Source organism: Cynocephalus volans, chromosome 10 (assembly GCF_027409185.1).
Source record: "Cynocephalus volans isolate mCynVol1 chromosome 10, mCynVol1.pri, whole genome shotgun sequence".
Taxonomy (NCBI): Eukaryota; Metazoa; Chordata; class Mammalia; order Dermoptera; family Cynocephalidae; genus Cynocephalus; species Cynocephalus volans.
Genome location: NC_084469.1, coordinates 57,625,484 through 57,640,442, shown reverse-complemented (window position 1 = coordinate 57,640,442; position 14,959 = coordinate 57,625,484). Strand labels below are relative to the sequence as shown.

General features: G+C 50.8%; 1 protein-coding gene across 3 annotated transcripts in view; it reads left to right on the top strand.

The window, feature by feature from the left end:
* The first annotated feature begins 571 nt into the window (after window positions 1-571).
* AKT2 (AKT serine/threonine kinase 2) overlaps window positions 572-14,959 on the top strand; it is a 51,898-nt gene continuing 37,510 nt past the window's right edge. For 2 of the 3 annotated variants that reach the window (XM_063111442.1, XM_063111439.1), the window contains exon 1: window positions 572-732. The gene's annotated coding sequence lies outside the window, so the exon portion shown is untranslated. Of the gene's footprint in view, window positions 733-7,014; window positions 7,107-14,959 lie in introns of those variants that run through there. The other variant, XM_063111441.1, reaches the window with a different exon arrangement.

The window sequence follows — 14,959 nt, the reverse complement described above, 5'->3', positions numbered from 1 at the left end:
ATTGTCTCCATTTTGCAGATGTGGATACTGAGGCACTGAAAACAGACCAGCATTCTGGCTACAGTCACCAGTGAGAAAATTCAAAACTTGGTTTGTGTGGCTTTCAGAGCCTGAGATCAACCATGACCGATACAATGAAAAGGAAACCCCTCCTGATTCCCGCTCCGGGGCTCTTGAAGAGCCTCCGAACCAAAAGTAAAGGCGAGAACCGAGTAAAACAAGATCAAAGCGCATACAAATGAGGTTCAAGGGCTGCCGGGAAATAATCGCTGCGGCTCGCCTCTAGGGAAAACAGGCATTGGAGTCCCACTGCGCCTGCGCAAGCCTATACTTTCCGATACTCGTCCGAGCGAGGCCCATCATTTACCCACCCCGACTCGAAATTGCCTAATGTACGCAGGCGCCATGCTGTGAGCCCGCCTCCTTCCCTTCCCTGCGCTTGCGCTCTCGGGTTCTCCTGGCCCTCTCGGTCTTTGTACGTCAGTTCCTGTTTGTGGCGGGGGAAGGCGGTATTTCCGCCCAGAGGGTGGGAGGGGGCGGTAAGCGGGGGCTGGGGGGCGAGGGCGGGGGGGCAGCGCCGCGCGAGACGTTGGGCCTGGTTTGGAGGTGTCGCCGCCGCTGCTGCTGCCACCGTTGCCGCCGCCGGAAAGCACAAGGAGCGGGAGCAAGCGCAGCGTGGCGATGGGCTGGGGCAGAACCCCGCCGGAGAGGCTGGGCGGCCGCCGGTGACAGGTGAGTGCGCCAGCGCGTGTCCCGGAGCGTCCCCCACTCCAATGGTCGTGTCCGGGCCCCTAGCGTGCAGCGCTGGGCTGTACCACCCGTGCTCTCCGGGCGGGGACCGCGGTCCTTGGGCCCCCCCTTCCGGAACTGAGTGGGGGTGGCTGAGCGGGGGCGCTGGGACTAACCTTGAGGGGCCGGGGGCGGTGGCGGCGGGCCGTACCACTGAAGCGGCGGGGGGGGGAGCATACCAAGTGTGGGAGGACCGAACCACTGAGGAGTTGGGGGACAGACCCCAGTGTGTGTGGACTGGGGGCTGAACTAGAGGGATGTGGGGGGAGATGGTGCCTAGGTTGCGAGGGCTTACCCATTGAGGGAGCGCCCCGTATCAAGTGTAAAGGGCTGTACTTTTGGGGGGCTGTGGGAGCCGTTCCTACAGTGTATTTAGAGGGGTGGGGGCTTCTGGAAAGGAGCTTTTGTGGTCGGGGTAGGGCCGTCTGGGTTATACCACCAAGGCACTGGGGGGAGCTATCCTTAAAACGTAGAGGAGCGCTGTATCAGTGAAGGAGACTGTGATGTTTGTACGCTTTGAGGGACTGGGGTGTGGGTGGGGGCCGGACAGACCCAAGTAGGTGTTTAGGGGCATATTTTGGGAGGTCTGTGATGCCGAGTGATGAGGAGGGGCTTCTGCTTCCTGTATTCGATGTACGGGGGTAGGGATTTACACTGAGCTCACTCTTTATTGATCTTCTTAATGACTTTGGACGGAACTGGATGGTCACTGGGGTGCTCTGAACATGGGGTTGTCTGCTCTCGACTCCAGAACCCTCTCAGATTATTTCGTCTTATTTTAAGATGTGTGGGCATCCTTTAGCAAGTTCTTTCCTTCCGTGGAGGGTGGGAAGAGAGGGATGTCTTAGAAATCACTGAAGTTTTCTGAGCTTTTGGTTCCACATTAGGGAGGGGAGAGGGTTTTGGGCTTGGGTTTGAGGAGCTGTGCTCCTGGATCTGCTTGTTAAGACTTGGGAGGGGCCGGCCCGTGGCTCACTCGGGAGAGTACGGTGCTGATAACACCAAGGCCCCGGGTTCGGATCCCATATACGGATGGCCGGTTTGCTCACTGGCTGAGCGTGGTGCTCACAACACCAAGTCAAGGGTTAAGATCCCCTTACCGGTCATCTTTTAAAAAAAAAAAAAAAAAAAAGACTTGGGAGGAAGGACACCTCTTCTCCTCAGGGCAAGGTGTCTGGGGACATTTTGATCTTTAAGATTCTCTTAAAAATTATTTCTATTGATTATACATGTTCGTGGGGCACAGAGCTGACCGTCGCACCCATGCCCAAGGTATGGTGAGCAGATCAATACTATCAGCATGCCTACCACCTCAAATTGCAGTTATTTCGTGTCCCCCACCCAACCTCTCCCCAGTCCCTGTGATCCTTAGGATTCTGAGGACCCCTTTCTTTCATTTGAAGACCTCTTGGGGCTCAGCAAGAGGCTTGGTCTGGAGTAAGTAGGGTCTCCAGTGGGCTGTTTTTATTTTATTTTATTTTATTTTTTGTCTTTTCATGACCGGCACTCAGCCAGTGAGTGCACCGGCCCTACCTATATAGGATCTGAACCCGCGGCCAGTGGGCTGTTTTTTAACCTTGTCCACTCTTCCCTTTCCAGAGAAGCAGCAGCAGTTCAGCCCCAGTCTGAGCTTGGTTGGCAGTGGGTGTGAAAGGCCCAGGAACTGATGCAGACCACTGCAGGCTCTTCTTTCCCTGGCTGTAAAGCTGTTTGTGTCTCCCCAGTTACCAGCCCAGAGGCACATCTTGTTTACACTCCCTACCAGGCGATCACAGTTGGCCTCATAGTGAGTCTGAGAGCTGTTTTCCCAGCTGTTCCTCTCTGTATAGGCCAAAGGGACTTGGATGGGGGTGCCCCTGGCCCAGCCTGGCCCAGGGAGGAAGGCTGCTGTGAATTGCTTGGGACAGTCAGATTCCCCACAGATCTGGTTTCTCATTGTGGCCACTGGGTGGGTGCTTGGAGCAGCCAGCCTCAGACATGTATGGCCAGTGTCCGTAGTCCCTAGGCCAGCTTGTGACCTTGGCTTGCTCTGTAGCCTTTGCCCCTGGTCTGGAGTTCCCAGAGGGCTGGCTGCAGTCCCTGATTGACCCAGATGACTGGGCTGGTGATGTGGTCAAAGGGGGCAGATGGTTGCTTCTTGTCCACAGCAAAGGCTTCCAAGCAGACTTGTTTCCATGGGTCATGGTTTCTGGAGAGAAAGGTCCCTGAGTGTGCAAGGCAGCTGGGGGCTCTCTAGAGTTTTTCTCCACTAGGGTTTGTTCCTGTGGTTCTCTCTTGCCAGCTTTTACAGAGTTTGAACCTCTAAAGGGTAACCCTGATGGGGTTAACAGCAGCAATAAAAACAGTAATCATGAAATTGATGGCTGACATTAATTGTGTGCATTCTGTGTTTAGAATTCTTCGCGTAGATTACCTTGCTGAATACTCGCATTCTAGAGGTAAGGTACTGTTATCATGATCTCCCTTTTAGATGAGGAAACTAAGTTGCAGAGAGGCAAATCATTTCTAGAGCTAGTGGATAGCCAGTGTTGATTGAGCATTCACCCCATGCCAGACATATGACAGGCCTCTTGCATACATGACCTCATTTAAATCTCAAAACATACCTATGCTTATGCCTATTTTATAAAAGTCCTTTGAACTCGGTAGAAGTGCAATATTCATTTTACAAATGAGGAAACTGAGGTAATCATTGTGGAGTGAAATGATTTCCTCAAGGACTCATAGCTGGAGGTGGTAGAGCTGGGATGTGAACCCTTGGCCCACCTTGGCCTCAGAGTGATCCTCTTGTCAATGAGTAACTGGGGCAGTGGCTTTTGTTTGTGAGCATATACTCTGTGCCTGGTCCTGGGCTCGAGGCTTTTATATGGTGTTTTTGTCCTTTTTGCAGAGTCAGAAATTGAGGCTCAGAGGAGCAATTGCCTTCATCCAGATCTTATCAGTCCCTAGGAAGACAGGGTGGGGTTTGAACCCAGGTCAGTTAGCTTCTGGTGCCACACACAGATCCCAGGTAGGAATGGGTTTCTGTCACCTCTGTTCTGTGCCCTGGTCATTTCCTTCCCTTCATCCCTGAGCCTAGGCTGTCATGAGCCCCTCTGCATGCAGCCATTCCAGCCTTTCTGGGTTGGCTGCTGAAACTTGGTTCCTCCTCAGAGTTGAACCAGGGCATCTTTTAACTGTGGACAGGTGTGTGCTATGAGCAGGAGAACACAATAAGAGAGCCATGCAGGGGGTGATACAGCTACTGGGGACCTGTATTAGAGGCAGGATGGTGAAATGCGTATGCATGCAAGTTCTGGTGCTTTCACATTCTGGCTGTGTGATCATGGGCTGCAGTGTTCACCTCTGTACAGTGGGCTAAGAAAGGTACCCACCTCAGGCTGTTGGATTAAATGAATTAATCCACGAGAAGCTCCTAGAATGGTGCCTGGTGCTGTGTAAGTCTCAGTTGGTAGTCACGATTATGTTATTGTGGGACCATGGTTTCCAGCCTCACCCACCCCCACCCTTGGTCCCCTCAGGTGTCCTGGGATCCAGTCCCCTAGCCTGGCCCAGCCAAGATCCAGGAATTCGATGACCTGGTTTCCAGGCTCTCTAAAGAGCTGCACTGAAGTGATTCAGAGCAGAGGGTTCAAATCCAGCCTTGCCACTTGCTGGTTGTGTGACCTTAAGCAGGCTCCTCAACCCTTCCGAGCTTATTTCATTGCCTGTGTCATGGCAATGACGATAATTCCCACCTCACAGGATTGCTATGCAGATGAAGCAGTCTAATCTTTGGAAAGCATTTGTAACTGCTCGTATCATAGTAAGCCTGCAGTAAAGGTCTCCTCAGTATTTAAGAGGAGTGCAGGACACATTGTGAGCCCTCAGTATATTTTAGCAATTGTAATTCTTAATATTTCTGCTAGCACATTGAAGGCCCTTGCCAGTTTACCCAACCTTGTCAGAGAACACCAGGAGAGTAGGGTCAAAATTAGCATCTCCATTTTCCAGATGCAGAAATGGGTGGAGGTGGGGGATATATAGTCAAGTAACAACTGACAAATTCAACTCCCAGGCCCCCTTCCTCTCCCACACAGTTGCTGCCCCGAGCCCCCTCATTTGTAGAAATTCTCGATCATTCCCAGATGTCAGACTCTGTATACTTTCTCTCTGTGCTTTTATTGAATCTCCACCACAGCCCTGGGAAAGGTGGGATTGGGCAGGGTGGGTAACTGAAGTGCTTTTGGGAGTGGGTAGTGGCTGGGCAGTGTAAAGCTTGGTGGGCCTGGGTGAGAGGTGGAGGATTTGGTCCTGAGGGCATTTTGGAGCTGAGGAAAGGGTGCAGGAAAGGGTTTCATTCATCCACTGCCATTTATTGAGCACCTACTGTGTGCCTGGCATTGCATCAGATGCTGGGGATACAGTGGTTCACTTACTAAAGTTCCTATCTTCATGGAGCTGAGGGACACCAACCCAAAACAGGTGAATAAACAAAGAACAGGTTAGAGGGGAGGTGCTAGAGAGTAAATTCACATCAGGTGACAGAGACCAACTGGGCACTTCTTTAGATGCTGTGGCAGGAAGGCCTCTGAGCTCATCCAGGTTGGCAAGGTAAAGCAGTTATGTGAGATGTGAGGAGGAGGGACAGCCTTCCAGGTGGGGGGAACCACAGTGCAGGTCAGAAGGGAGGATGGAGCTTGATGAGGTGCAGGGAGGGCTGCCTGGAGGCCTGCATTGTTGGGCAGAGCAAGGGAGGGAGAGAGGAAAAAGGAGGAGAGGCCAGGGGCCCAGTGACAGCAGGGCCTGGGTCACTCATAGCCTTGTCGATTGCTGCAGGAGGAGTTTGGAGTTTCAACAGGAGCAGCCGGGTCAGATCTAGGGTGTTAGAAGGTGACTCTCAGCATGAAAGATTCTCAGGCTTCTGCCTGGGGTGGGGATAGATTTGACTGAGCTGGGCAGGGAGTTTCACATGCCTTCCCCTTCCCCCTTGAGTAGAATCACTGCCTTACAACCGGGAAAAGCTCAATGGTTGCCTTCTTCTGTGGTTTTCATACCATGTTTGTCAGAGCGCATGGTTGCTACCTTTAGGGTGAGAGGTGGGGAAGCTTGATGGGCTGATTTTTCTGCCCATCGCTCCCCAACCCGGCCAGCTGGGCTGATATAAAATAACCATGCAGAATAGCAGCAGTACCTGATCGAAACAGTACTGGACTTGATGATTCTGCCTTACACTCAGCTTGTGGGCCTGAGGGCCTGCGACCTTCCTGGCGCTGCTCTAGAATTGGAAAGGCCGGCCTTGTGGGCTCACCTTCTAGTGAAGACAGGTGCGCAGCAAACAGATCTATGATTGGACATCAGGTTGTGGTTGATGTTACAAAGGCAAAATAGATGGGGCTCAGGGGAAAGAGAGTGGGGGTGTTATTCGAGTTTAACTGAGTGATCAGGGAGGGCCTCCCTGAGGAGGTGATGTGTGGGCAGGGACTAGAGTGCTGTGAAGGAGCCGTGGGAGGACCTGGGTGAAGACCCTTTAGACCAGGAGGAATTAGCTTTGATTCCCACTTGACAGTAGTGAGAATTGAGGGCTGGAGAGCCTCTGCAACCTGTGCTGGTCCCCCAACCAGGAAGTGTTGGGAACAGGCTCTGAATTTGGGCAGTCTGGCTCCAGAGTTCCCTGAAGCACATGAAGGTGCTCGGTAATCTTTGGTGAGGGTGACTTCACATCCCACCCCTGAGCCTCAACCCTAAGGCTTAGTGCAGTAACAAGATCCCTGATGTTTGTTTTTCCAAGGTTTGTTCTGGGGTATCTTCCTAGAAGGAGCAGAGCCCCCTCAGAGCAAACCTGGAGTCTCTGGAAGTCCCCTGGGATGAGGGTGGTGGTGGAAAGGAGTGTCTTTCAAAGTTGATCCCCTCTGGAGGACCCAGGGACACCCCTCCCTGGGCCTCTCTTCAACTTCCCAGAGCTCTCAGTGGAATGCCCTCAAAAACTAGGCCTCTGGGCTGCACGGTGGGGTGGTTCCGTGGCAGGCTCTTCTGGACAGCCAGCCAAGCAGTGAGAGGCCCAGCTGGGGAAGACAGCCTGGGAGCAGGACCAGGAGGGAGGGAGCAAGCATGGGAGGGACGCTGGGTGGGATCTCAGCCTGGCCCCATTGGGGCAGGACCCACTGACAACTTGGTACCCATGGCAGGGCCTGGGTGTTCTGGGTGCACCAAGCAAGGGACAGCAAGCTGGAGCTGAGCAAGGGGAGACTGCATGTCGGAGGTCCCTGCAGGAAGTTCCTTGAGCCCAGCCGTCCTGCCCTGCCCGGGAAGCTCATCCACAGATGTTGTTTCTAAGGGTGAGGCCAGAAATCCAACCCTTCCTTGGTTTGCCACCTTGTGGGCCCTTTCCGAGTGGACTGGGGAAGCTGCCCTCTCCCTTGTTCCCCTCCCCAGCCTGATTTCAAGCTCGTCATTGTCTGGTGGGCCATTGGTCTACTCTTACTCAGCTTGGACTGCTTAGTGATCTGGGTCGGGGACAGCTGATGTGACCCTGCTCCTGGCACGTTCCTTGGTTGCCGTGGAACCCTTGGGGCCTCAATTCACCTCTGAGGTGCAGTTTGCTCAGCTGGAAATGGGAACATTCCTGCCAAATGGGGCTATGGGGAGGATTCAGGGAGCTAATGTGTTACAAAGCATGGACCTCCTGAGAAGGTGCTCAGTGAATTTGAGATTGTCAGGCTGGGATTGATGGGCATCTGAGAGCAGAGAAGGGGCTCTGGGGAGCAGCCAGCCTGGAGTTGTTGGTTGGCATAGTGGGTTCGAAGTTGGAGCCTTGGGAGAAAGTGATGGGGCTGATTAGCTGAAGTTCCTGCCCGGGAGGGCTGTGGACCGGAATATTAATCGTACCCATCATTGAGCTCCTGCTTGGCTAGACACTGCTGTGAGTGCTTCAAGCGTATTAGCTCTGTAAACCTGCATGGCAGCCTGGAAGATGGTCGTGTTATCACCCCCATTTTGTAGATAGGAAATTAAGGCATAGAAAGCTACATAGAATGTTCGTGTTGTTATTGTGAGTAGTTAACAGAGCTGCCTCTCTTTGTTGGGCACTGCTCCAAAGCCTAACATGTCTGCTATCGTTAATCCACAGCACAACCTGGGAACTTGGGGAGCTTCAGAGGTAGAGGGAGGTTATTGGATTAGCCAAAGTCAAAGTGTTAGTGACAGACATGAAACTTGAACCCAGCTCTATCTGGGGTCATGTGTGCCCTTTGTTTCTTTGTTGTTGTTTTTTTGTTTGGCTGCTGGCCTGTATGGGGATCTGAATCTATGACCTTGGGGTTATTCACGAGACTGCACTCTAACCAACTGAGCTAACTGACCAACCCAAGTATGGCTTTTGAAAACTAGCTCTTCTGACTAATATTGTGGCTGCTGTTACTGGGGTCATTACTGTTATAATGATTTCTCTCTTGCTTTTTCTTCTCCCAGACAGAGCTGGCACAAATTTGGCCTCAGTTGTCCTGGAAATGACTCCACTCAATACATGTTCGGGAGCTGGGGTGTGGCTACTTCTCTCTACCTCCTAATGCCTGTGGAGCCATGACCTTGGCCCTTCCTTTCCCCAGAGGCCAGGGAGAAGGGATGAAGGTGGGAGTCACTCCCCTCCCTCCCTGCCTTGGAGTTTGATTCCTGAGTGATCTCTGGGCCTCAGGAGTCAGCCTTTGGCTGTTTTGGGGCATTTTTGTATTTCATTCTGTCACCAAATATTTATTGAATCACTCCTATGTGCCATGTGTAGTTCTGAACTCCAGGGAATGGCCCCCAGTCTATCAAAGGTGGCAGAGAAGTAGCATTTGCCCTATGAGTGTTCAGGGTGGCTGTAGAAAGGAACAGAATCTAGCTGGAGTTGGTGGGAGAGGGACTTGAGAAAGTTCCTGAGGAGAGAGCGTGGAGGCTGTGACCTGAGAGCTCAAAGGAGTGGGCTGGGTGGGGGTACAGCATGGGTAGAGGCCCTGGATGTGGTGGTGAAACAGAGCAGGCCATTGTGGCTGGAGCTGGTCAAATGGCTGAGGGAGGAGAGAGGAAGGTGGAAGGGCCCAGGATCCTGGCTATGGTGAGGAGCCGGGGCTTTAACTCCAAAGAGGAGGGACCTGTGTGAGAGAGAGCTGGCCTGATTCTGGTGGTGACCTGGGAAATGGAGAAGGGCAAGGAGCAGACTGTATTCTGCTTTGGAGACAAGGGTCCCTTAAGGCCCAGCTTTTCAAACTGGTGTCCAAAGGCTTTGGCAGGGGTGGAGGTGTCTGCAGGGTGCCTACTTTTTCTTAGCTGTGTGTTTTCATTTAGATGGTATTTTCTAATAGTTAGTATAGGCATATTGTTAATCATCTGGATGATTCCTTTATTACTAAGTAATGAATGACAGTATGAAAACAAGATGCCACATCCATGTCCCTGATTAACAGGCTCAGGATGGCCCTTGATTTCAGAGTTTACCTTTGTGTTATTTGTGCCTATTTTCTCAAGTACTGGCCTTATCCCCAGCTGTGCATGAAGCACATCTCATTGGCTCCCCATGACAACCCAGGGTTGTCAAAAAAGTTATTTTTTGAGGTAACATAAGCATATGCTCAGTCAGATTGGTGTTAGGATCCCATTGTACAGATGAGGAAACCGAAGTTCAGAGAAGCGACCCATGCAGCCTGGAAGTGGTAGAGTAAGGATTTGAGTTGACTTGAGGTGTGAGTTTGAGTCTCAGAGTCCTGCTCCAGTTCTTTGGGGTGAGCTGGGTTGTGGTGCAGGAGAGATGGGTATAGCATGGGAGCTTCTCCTAGCCAGGCTGGGGTGATCCAGCCCCTCTTGGGCCTGAGAGTCACCCCCATCCCTCCTCTGCCTTCAGGCTCCAGGTGCTTAATTAGCAGGGGTTCTATAGAGCTGCACCCCCAATATGGTAGCTGCTAACCATGTGTAGCAATTTAAGTTTTAATTAAATTAAATGAGTAGGAATTCAGTTCTTCGGTTGCACTAGGCACAGTTCACGTGCTCAGTAATCACGGCTCTGTCATTACAGAAAGTTTTCTTGGCTTGTTCTGCTTTAGACACAGCCCATCTCCTGCACTCACTGTGGTATCTTCTGCATGTGACTTTCTCTCTCTGAAGCTCAGTTTTCTCATCTGAAGAATGCGGATAGTAATAGCATCGACCTCACAGGATTGCTGTGAGGATTAACGTCAGTCCATGCCTGGCACTTGGAGTGCACTCAGTGAATACAACAGTGCCCCCCATCTGCGGTTTTGGTCTCTGCTGTTTCTGTTAGCATGGTTAACCACGGTCTGAAAATTGGTGAGTGCAGTACAGTAAGATACTTTGAGAGAGAGAGATTACATTCACATAAATTTTATTACAATATATTGTTAAAATTTTTCTATTTTATTACTAGTTATTGTTGTTAAGCTCTTATTGCCCCTAATTTATAAATTAAACTTTATCATAGGTATGTATGTGTAGGAACAAACAATACTGTACGTGTAGGGAGCAGTATTGTCTCTGGTTTCAGACATGTATTGCGGGTCTTGGAATGTATCCCCAGTGGATAAGGGGGGATGACTGGTTTAGCCATGTTTAGGACCCTGCCTGTTTGCTCCTAGGTACCCTAGGCATGAGATGAAGCCTCACGCTACCAGGCCCTGTCTCAGAACTCCTGGTGGGGGAGGCAGACAGATAATGACGATGCAGAGCAATGTGTGTGAGGGAGGTGCCACTCAGCCAGGCTGAAGGGGTCCTGCTTACATGTGCGTGTGCATGTGTTAGGGGCAGCTCAGGTCTGCAGGGTGTCAGGGACGGTAAGGGAGGGCTGGCTGGGTTATATGAGGAGGCAATTTGAGAAGAGAGGTGACTCTATTTCTTGGGGGCAATGGCAGAGGGGTGTGGAAGAGGCTCAGGGCTGGCATGAGCTGAGACGCCTCAGCTGTGTCCTAATTGTCTGGTGGTGGGTACTCACTGAATCTTTCCCATTCTTGGATTCCTTATCTGTCACATGCGGGTCCTCATGGTCCCCAGGTGGGGCATGTGGTTGGAGTGTCAGACCAGTGTACAGGGCTTATTCTGGGGACAGCTCCTGGAGAGGAAGGCTGTGATGCAGCCCCGGCCTCACTGAGGACCCCACACCCCTGAACTGGGGTTAAGGGATTCCATGTGCTGTTACTGCCTCCCCCCAGTCCACCTCAAGCCAACAGTTCCCCATCTCACTCCAAGTAAGAGCCATAGCCCTTATAGTGGCCCCCAGGGTCCTGCTCAGCCAGGCACCCAGCTCCCTCTGTAGTTGCATTTCCTGCCTCTCTCCCCTTCACCAACTTCTGGCGTTGCCTCATGCACATCACACCTTAGTCCCTCTCTTCCCATGCTTAGAACTCTCACCCCCAGGTCTCCCCGTGGCTTTCTTATCTGTGTCACATTTTTGCTCTGATGTCACCATCTCAGCGAGCCCTTCTCTGACCATCCTGTGTAAAACCAGAAACGCTTGTTCCCTTACCATAGGTCTAATCCTCCATATGCTACTTTTCTCCATAAAATTTGTGAACTTTGGATACACTGTATAATTTGCTTACTTATTTATTTTGCTGCCCGTCTCTCCCATGCAACTCCCCCTCCAGGTAAACTCCCCAGCAGCAAGGAGTTCTGTTTTGGTCACTGCTGTATCCCTGGTGACCAGAGCAGTGCTGACACAGAGTTGGTGCCATATTTGAGGAATGAGTGGAGGATATTTTGTTTCACCTTCACTTGGCAGAACTCTGAGCACAAAAGCTGTGGTTGTGTTTGCCACCCTTACCTGGAGTTAATTAAAGCTCTGGGCCTGGCCCTGTACTGGGTGGGGCTGGGGACACAATGGGGACTAGGACAGACTCTGTCCCTGCCTTGTGGAGCTTGTGGTCCAGCAGGGGAGGCAATGTTAACTAGTTAATCCTGCAGGTGACTGGGCACAATAGAGGTAATTACTGTGAGGGGAAGGGAAGGCCGAGCTCTGAGGGTCTGCCACTCACGGGAGAGGGGGCAGTCAGGGAAGGCTTCCCTGAGGAAATGAGGATTTGGCAAGTGAAGATGGCTGAACAGCCTGCCAGTTGGGGGGAAGCATGTGCAAAGGCCCTGGGGTGAGAGAGCAAGGCATCTTCAAGGGACCAGGAGAAGGGAGAATTGTGCGTGTTGGGGCGAGCTGACCGATGAGCCTGGAGAGCAGGGGAGGGGCTGAGGCAGGTGGGCCCTGGCATCTTCCATGAGGGCCTTGGACATGGTCCATGGGCACCAGGGAGAGGTCCTGAGCAGGGGAGTGACAGGATCAGAGCTGTGCTTAGAGGGTCCCATTGGCTGTGGCACGTTGCTCTCAGCCAGGCAGGCTTCATTATTTGATGTGATTTCTGTGGGTGCTATAAGGCTCTGGGTGGTATGAGGGGGAAGGTGTGTGTGCGGGGGAAGAGAAGGAAATCTGTTCTGGTGCTTATTCTTGTCCCAGTTTCTTTTGTGGCCTGCCCACGTCTTCATCCTGCCTCCAATCCTACCTGCTCCAAGTAGACAGATGGGGCAGGTGGGGAGTGTATATGGTGTTTAAGAGAAAAAGAAGTCTCTTTAATGCCGCCTTCTTACAGGAGGCAGAATAGGTAAAAATTCACATGTCCATAAATATACAGTGTAGGAAGTGAAGTTCCCCATGTCTCTGCCCACCAGAGGAGATAATAATAATACCTAATATGTGTTGAGCAGTTGCTCTGTCAGGCTGTTTGAAGGACTTTATATGGATTAGTTCATCTAATCTTCCCGACGGCCTTGGAGGTAAAAGCTGTTATTGTGTCTAACATACAGGGGAGGGAACTGAGGTGAAGAAAGGGAAAGTAACTTGCTTGAGGTCCCACAACAAGTGGTGGAGCAGGGGTTGAAACTCCGGCGTTTGGTTCCTTAGGCCACCCTGACTCCTTTACCCGTTATTTTGCCTCTGGTAGCTCTTTGGCACATTTCCATCTGATTTTTTTATTCTATGCATGTGACATTTAAACACATGCCTCCTCATACCCTTCTGAAGTCTAAGACACTGTGCTCTGAAAGTTCCATTATTGATCCTGTAATTGCTTTTCTGAAAAGATGTTATAGATGAAATTTATACATGGATCATGAGGTGCATATCAATCTCAGTAATGTCAGCATGTGAAAAAGTAAGCATATCGTAGAAATGAGGTGATGTGGAGTGTACATGTTTGTGATTCAGAAAGGGGATCATATTGTAAGTTATGTTGCGCAGCAAGCCTTTGTCACCGAGTGCTGATGGTCTCAGTGTTGGTTTTTTGTTTTTTTTTTTTTAAAGATGACCGGTAAGGAGATCTTAACCCTTGACTTGGTGTTGTCAGCACAACGCTCAGCCGGTGAGCGAACCGGCCATTCCTGCCTGTGGCCTTGGTGTTATCAGCACCGCACTCTCCCGAGTGAGCCACGGGCCGGCCCTTCAGTGTTGGTTTTTGTGCTCAGGATGACTGTTTTGTTTGGTGGCTGGAGCCTCTCCACAAGTGGGTGCTGTGCTAAACCCTTCCCTGCGTGAGCCTGTCATGGAAGCACTGCTGTTGTCTCCATTACACAGAGGAGGAAACTGAGGCTTGGAGGGGAAAGGGGGGGAGCAGAGAGCCGAAACCAGGTCTGCGTAACTCTGAAGGCTGTGTGGTACAGTGTGGTGGCAAAGCCAGGCTGCCTGGAGTCGCATGCCAGCTCTACTTCCTGACAGGGTGATAGGGAGTTCATTTCACCTCTGCACCTCAGTTTCCCCATTAAAATAGAGACACTAAAAATACCTGTTTCATAGGATTGCTGTGAGGGTTAAATTTGTGTGTACAAGAGCTTAAATGTGCCTGGCATGTGGTAAGTGCTACCTGAGCACTTGTTCTTTTTAGTAGTCATCATATTAAGCATTATTATAGTATCTGTTCCCTGGTGTAGGTATTTAGGTTGTTTGCAGGATTTCACTGTTCTAGCAATAATAAATACCCTTAGAACAGAAGTTCTCAACTGGATGTGGTTTTGCCCCCCAGGGGACATTTGGTAATGTCTGAAAACATTTTGTCACAACTAGGGGAGGGTGTGCTCTTGGCGGTAATGAGTAGAGAGAGTTTAGGAGTGCTGCTTTAACATCCCATGGTGCACAGAACAGCCTCCACAACACAAATTATCGGGCCCTAAATGTCACTAGTGCTGAGATTGAAAATCCCTGCCTGAGATCCTCTGAGCCCTGGCACTCGCATTTTCTGCAGGAGAAATTCCTCCAAACACATATACATTTTTCACTTTATCAATTTTGCCAAAATGCCTTCACAAAATGCCAGAGCAGTTTATAGAGTGGCACATGAGGCAAATGTTTCCCTCTACTCTTGCCCCCAGTGTCTTTCCCTGCTGGAAACCCACAAGCAGATGCTGCCTTTCTTATGACAGGTTCCTGTTGTCTTTGAATTTATCTCCTGAGCAAGTCCTCCTCTGGGAGCCGTGGTAAGTCATGGATTAGAGGGCAGGCAACAGAGGCTCCTGAGGGGGCTGCTGCCACTGCCTCAGCCAGCTCCCACAGTGCCAGGAAGGGGCTCCTGATCCCCTGTCTCCAGCTCCAGGAGACAGCTCTCTGCTTCCCCACCTGCCCCCCCCTTATCCCATCTGTGCAGTCTGGCATTGGAACCAGGTCAGTGAGAGGGGGCGAGAGAAGAAGGACTTAGCAAGTGCTAGTGAGAGGGATTTGGCTGATTTTGAGCTTGTTCTGGGCACAGAGCTTCCCTCTATACATGTTCATTCCACAGATTTTTTTTTTTTAATTAAAAAATTATTTTATTTTATTTTTTTCATTGTACGTGTTTATGGGTTACAATTTGTTATTTCAATACATGCATATATTGTGTAATGATTTAATCAGAATAGTTAGCATATCTACCACTTAAATCCACAGATATTTATTAATTGCCCACTGTGAGCCCAACACTGTGCAAGGCTATGAGGATACATCTGTGACCAAGACAGGCCAGAGTTCCTGCCCTCACCGTGCTGACATTCTAGTGGGGGAGGCAGACAGTAAACTGATAGACAAGTAAATATATATAATATTGTCAGTGGAGTAAAGGCTCACAGAGGAAAATGAAGGGTAAGGGGAGGTTGGGTGGATGCACTTTTGTCTAAGGAGGTTAGGAAGGCTTCTCAAAGA